General features: G+C 36.5%; 1 pseudogene; it reads left to right on the plus strand.

Moving 5' to 3' along the window:
• The first annotated feature begins 843 nt into the window (after positions 1 to 843).
• LOC102729098 (T-complex protein 1 subunit zeta-like) lies at positions 844 to 2882 on the plus strand (annotated as a pseudogene).
• Positions 2883 to 6324: the final 3442 nt, after the last annotated feature.

The raw sequence follows: 6324 nt of genomic DNA on the forward strand, positions 1-6324 counted from the left end.
TCAAATTTTGTGAACTTTAAAGCTCACTCTGTTGTGGAGGATATACTGGTGAGGCTAGATATTGCAAAAAGAAATGAGAATATGACTTGAACATTTTAACTAACTTGTTTTCTGAAGTAGTATTTGAGGTTTCTTATTCTGTGAATATTCATCTTTTTTATATACTTAAAATATTTAATACTATAGTATTGTTACTATCATATTCCAAAATTTTACTTTATATCTTTTTTTATGCCATAGAAGTCTGATAAACGTACTTTAGATGGGAATTTTACCTTCCTTTTATCTCACATGAAGAAGTTGTGGGAAGAGCATAGAGTTTAGAATCTTAGAAGCTTCATGAAGACTTCAGCTATGTGTCCTTGGGTCAATTGTATTCAAAAATTAATTAAAAAAAATCTATATTATACAGTTTTTATAAGAATGTATAACAATGCATGTGTGAGTGCTTAATATTCAATTATGGTAAATTTAAAGCATTTGAGTAAAACTGATTTCCATTTTTTCCCCCATGAAACGCTAAGCATTTTCAGGGCCACGAATAGTTCGGATTAAATTATTTGATTAGTCACTCAAAGTGGTGAGTATGTGGGCAACATTCCCCTGTTGTGTTAGAATGAGATGCTGCTATATTAAAATGTTATTATAGAGCCTTCTTCAAACAAATCAAAAGCAATTATCAAAAAAATGACATTACCTTCCAATACCACTTGAGAGAAAACACTTGTTATTTAATTAAATGACCAGATCCATTCTTTATCAAATAGGTATTGAGAGTCAATTCTGTACTAGGCACTATTTTCACTGAAAAAAATGCAACAGCTCTTCCTGTGCTGGTTAGTAATGGCGGATATGAAGATCCTGAACCCCAAGGCCAAGGTGCCCCAAGTCCAGGCGGCCCTGGTGGTCAACATCAGTGCAGCCCAGAGGGTGTAGGATGTGCTGAGGACTAACTTGGATCCTAAGGACTCCATAAAGATGCTTGTTTCTGGTGCTGGAGACATCAAACTTACTAAAGATGGTAATGTGCTGCTTCATGAAATGCAAACTCAACACCCAACAGCCACCTTATAAGCCAAAGTAGCAACAGCCCAGCATGGCATAACTGGTGATGGTACCACTTCCAATGTCCTAATCATTGGAGAGCTGCTGAAACGGGCTCTCTACATTTCTGAAGTTCTTCATCCCAGAATAATAACAGAAGGATTTGAAGCTGCAAAGGAAAAGGCACTTTAGTTTTTGGAACAAGTCAAAATAAGCAGAGAAATGGACAAGGAAGCACTTATAGATGTGGCCAGAACATTTCTTCATACTAAAGTGCATACTGTGGGACGCTTGGGTGGCTCAGTCGTTAAGCGTCTGCTTTCGGCCGAGGTCATGATCCCAGGATCCTGGGATCGAGCCCCGCATCGGGCTCCCTGCTCAGCGGGAAGCCTGCTTCTCCCTCTCCCACTCCCCCTGCTTGTGTTCCCTCTCTCGCTGTCTCTCTCTCTCTCTGTCAAAATAAATAAAATCTTAAAAACAAAAGTGCCTACTGAACTTGTTGATGTGTTTGTTTGTTTGTTTTTGCTAATGTCTTAACAGAGGTTGTAGTGGACTCCATTTTTGCCATTAAAAAACAAGATGAACCATTGACCTCTTCGTGATTGAAATCACGGAGATGAAACATAAATCTGAAACTGATACAAGCTTTATCAGAGGTCTTGTTTTGGGGCACAGCACCCTGATATGAAAAAGAAAAAGAGGTTGCACATACATCCTCACATGCAATGTGTCATTAGAATATGAAAAAGCCAGAAGTGAATTCTGGCTTTTTTTACAAGGGTGCACAAGAGAGAGAGAAACTCCTAAAAGCTGAAAGAAAATTCACTGAAGATAAATTAAAAAAAATAATAGAACTGAAAATGAAAGTCTGTGGTGATTCAGATAAAGGAGTTGTTGTTATTAATCAAAAGGGAAGTGACCCCTTTTCCTCAAATGCTCTCGCAAAAGAAGGCATAGTAGCTTTGAGTAGAGCTAAAGGAAGAAATATGGAAAGGCTGACTCTTGCTTGTGGTGGAGTAGTTCTAAATTCTTTGGATGATCTAAATCTTGATTGGGACATGCAGGACTTGTTTATGAGTATACTTTGGGAGAAGAGAAATTCACCTTTATTGAGAAATGTAACAATCCTCATTGTCACATTATTGGTCAAAGCATCAAATAAGCACACACACACTCAAATAAAAGATGCAATAAGAGGGGCGCCTGGGTGGCTCAGGGGGTTAAGAGTCAGCTCTTGATTTCGGCTCAGGTCGTGATCTTGGCGTACTGAGATCAAGCCCTGAGTTTAGCTCCATGCTCAGTGGGAAGTCTGCTTCAGGATTCTCTTTCTCTGTCTGTCCCTCCCCCTGCTGGCTCACGCACTCTCTCTCTCTCTCTAAAATAAATAAATAAATCTTAAAAAAAAAAAAAAGATGAAATAAGAGATGGCTTGCAGGCTGTTAAAAATGCTACTGATGATGGCTATGTAGTTCCAGGTGCTGGGGCAGCGGAGGTGGCCGTGGAGAAGCCTTGATTAACTATAAGCCCAGTGTAAAGGGCAGGGCCCAACTTGGAGTTCAAGCACTTGCTGATGCATTGCTCATTATTCCCAAGGTTCTTGCTCAGAACTCTGGTTTTGATCTTCAGGAAATGCTAAAGTTCAAGCAGAACAATCAGAATCAGGTCATCTTGTGGGTGTGGACTTGAACACAGGTGAACCAATGGTAGCAGCAGAAGTCTGCCTGTGGGATAATTATTGTGTCAAGGAATAGCTTCTTCACTCCTGCACTATGATTGCCACCAATGTTCTCCTAGTTGAGGAGATCACATGGGCTGGAATGTCTTCTCTAAAAGGTTGAACTGAAGCTTCCCTTGTATCATCTGAATCATGAAGACTCTACAGAATGATCCCAAGAATATAGCTATGGAATTTTTGTCCAAGCTTCAAATACTTTTCAAAGGAATTTTCTTTTCCCATATGAAAAAAAAAAAAAAAAGAGAACACTGACATTCACATTCTGAAGTTCCGAAATTATAATTACAGTATTTTTAAAAACTGCACTACTGTGTTCACACATTAAGCAGTCTGTTTTTACCCGATGGACAGGATGATTTGCTTTAGCTTCAGTGATATAAAAGTATCATGTTAGGTAAGTATATATTATCTACCTTGTTATTAAATGTTCCTTGAAAAACAAAAAATAAATATTAATTAATTAATTAATTAAACACTTCTGTCCTTATGGAGCTCATATTTTATAGTATTTATATATGTAAACATATATTACATATATAAATTACATATATTAAGGTAATATATAAAATTAAATGTATAAGTATAAATATAAATCTTTGTATTTATTATAATTTATTTTAAGTAAAACATATAACAGTAGGAAGTGCTATAGAAGAAAAGAAAACAGAGCAGAATTAGGTGTTTTAGCGGTGGAGGGAGTCCCTTGAATGCAGGTTGAATTTTACACAAATTAGTAGGGTAGGCTTTAGCGAGCCAAGACTTGAAGCTGAGAGAGCAAGCATTGCAAAAACCTGAGGGAGTACATCTGAAACAGAGGCAGTGCAGCGGGAAGGATCTAAGGCTGGAAGGGGTCACCTCAAGGGTTTGATTAAGCATGGTTTGCTGGAAGCAAGGAGGAGAATAATAGGAGATGAGAAAGTGGGGCTAATTATGTAGGACCAATAAAGCTATTTCAGAACTTTCAATTATTTTGTGAGTGACTTAGCAAGAGCCATGGGTGGGATTTGTGGGGAAGATAGGATTGTTTAGGTTCCTATTTTGAGAGGACAGCTCTAGGGCGCCTGGGTGGCTCAGTTGGTTAAGCGACTGCCTTCAGCTCAGGTCATGATCCTGGAGTCCCGGCATCGAGTTCCGCATCGGGCTCCCTGCTTAGCAGGGAGTCTGCTTCTCCCTCCGAACCTCACCCCTCTCATTCTCTCTCTCTGTCATTCTCTCTCTCTCAAAAATAAATAAAATTAAAAATATATATATTTAAAAAAAAAAAAAAGAAAGGACAGCTCTGACTGTTATGTTGCGAATAGACAGCAGAAAGACAGGGATGGAACGGGAGACCAACAAGAAAGTGACTGCCATCAGCAGAGGGAGGGGTGAAAGGGGTTCCTGTGGGGGTGCCAGCAATGTAGGAGGGGAAAGTGGTCAGGTGCAGATCTCACTTTGAAAGTAGAACCAGCAGGGTCTCCTGGGCGGGGGAGGGGGGTTACACGTGGGACATAAGAGGAAGTGAGGGGTCTCAAAGACCTGTAAATTTTTCTTTCTTCCATGGTGACATGGCTTAAATATATTTAAAAGACAGACATGTTGGTACTAACCTTAGGTAGGCAGTCATCACAATTCTCACGATTTGGTCTGGCCCCCGTCACAGCATTGCATCTCTGGAATCACAGTGTTAATCAAACTACCATAAAAACGTTATATATAACGGATATAACTTAGCACAAAGTATAGTTTCTGATAGCTCAAGTTGAATGAAATTCTGCCAGGCAAATTCAAAGGAAATATTATCCCCCAATTTTTCTTTTTTTAGTCCTAATAGCTGGTTTTTAATAAAATGGATAGGTTTTAAAGAAAGAATTAAATGTATTGAAAAAAAGTGAATTGCCATGAGAGTGAAGTTTTAGGTCATTTTAATATAATTAAAATTGTCTTTTGGAAAGCATTGTATAGAATGAGTGAAATAAAATATCAAAAACAATTACTTTTAGAGTCAGTTAACACTAAAACCAGAATCTTACAAATTAGCCAAAGCAATTTAGTTTATGGTGGGTGAAGGAGTGGTTAAAACTGTTTTTAGAGCTAAAAAGATTTTGGTTAAAACACAAATATTCAATACACTTAGATGTTTTTAGCTTCTTTCTCTTCTCAACAAATGAGATGATAATAATCACCTTATAGAATTGGCATATGATGAGGAATGCAAATAATTTCAATAAATTGGCTTGTAATTATGTGTAACATACATATAAGTTACTTAGCACAATATTTAAATATCTAGAATGTGGACACCCCCACAACCAGCATTCCTTTTTTTTATAAAATTAAATTCGGATTTTCTTTTGGAAGAGAACCTCTTTGCCATCAAATAGGATCTGTTGAGACTATAGTCAGGAACTGTGTCAATTTGCCTGCTCATAAAAATTGCTATACTGCTATAAAAAATAAAATAAACACAAAAATATGAATAGCTCCAATATAGTAGAACTGTATTTGTCACTTACATATGAGTTAAGGGTAGGTGTTACAGGATGGTGGAAAGTTCTCCTCTAGGTAGGGATTTGGAGATTCATGATATTTCCCATTTGGTGATTCTACCTACCCCAAAAGCTTATTGGAAATGTGTATTTAGCCAGCAGAAAGATAATAGAGCATGGAGGAATTATGTCTACTTCTTAAGAGACTAGGGTTTTCTGTGTATGGTCCACTGACAAAAATTAGTCATATGGCCACACCTAACAGAAAAGGGAAGCTGAAAAACAGTGTCCTCAGCTACTTAGTTATTCCTCAGCTCTAATTTTAATAAGGTAAAATTAAAAAAGGAATTTTGGTGGATAATGAGTCATGTTAGTAAGGTCATTGAACCATACCCTAGGTCAAATGTAGCACCTGAACTAATATTAGCCAAGTATATACTGTCTTCTTTTTAGCTATATGTTTTTGGAATTATTTCTTAGTGGTTGATCTATGTATTATAGCATACATCTCAATCTATCTCAATATACTTCAGATTTATACAGTTGCAGTGAGAGGTAATTTGCTTCACAATGGTTTCCTTCATTCTCCTTCTTTTGTGCTATTATTGTCAAATATATTACATCTATATATGTTACTAATTCAACAATATAGTGTTATAATCCTTGCTTTATATAATTTTAGGTCTCTTGAAGAAACTAAGAAAAGAAAAAAGAAAAATATATTTATAGTGTTTTTTTTTTTTTTAATTTGCCTTCTTATTTGCTATTTTTGGTACTCTTTCATTTTTTCCTGTGGAGTAGAGTTAATATCTGATGTCACTTCCTTACTTCAATATAGCTTACCCCCACCCTAAATTGTGCTGTTCTTGTCAAAGATGACATGTCTCTATATGTTATAAGACCAACAGTTCAATTTTATAGATATTTCTTATGGTATTATTTTTAAAAATCAATAAAGATAACAAAAGAAAAGAAATATGTAGTTACAATGTCATTTTTCATTACTATGTAATTACCTTTATGGCAATCTTTATATCAATTAGAATTACCGTTTGGTGACACTTGTTTGAATAACTT

The sequence above is a fragment of the Leptonychotes weddellii genome, chromosome 4 (assembly GCF_054177405.1).
Source record: "Leptonychotes weddellii isolate Sample4059 chromosome 4, ASM5417740v2, whole genome shotgun sequence".
Classification (NCBI taxonomy): Eukaryota; Metazoa; Chordata; class Mammalia; order Carnivora; family Phocidae; genus Leptonychotes; species Leptonychotes weddellii.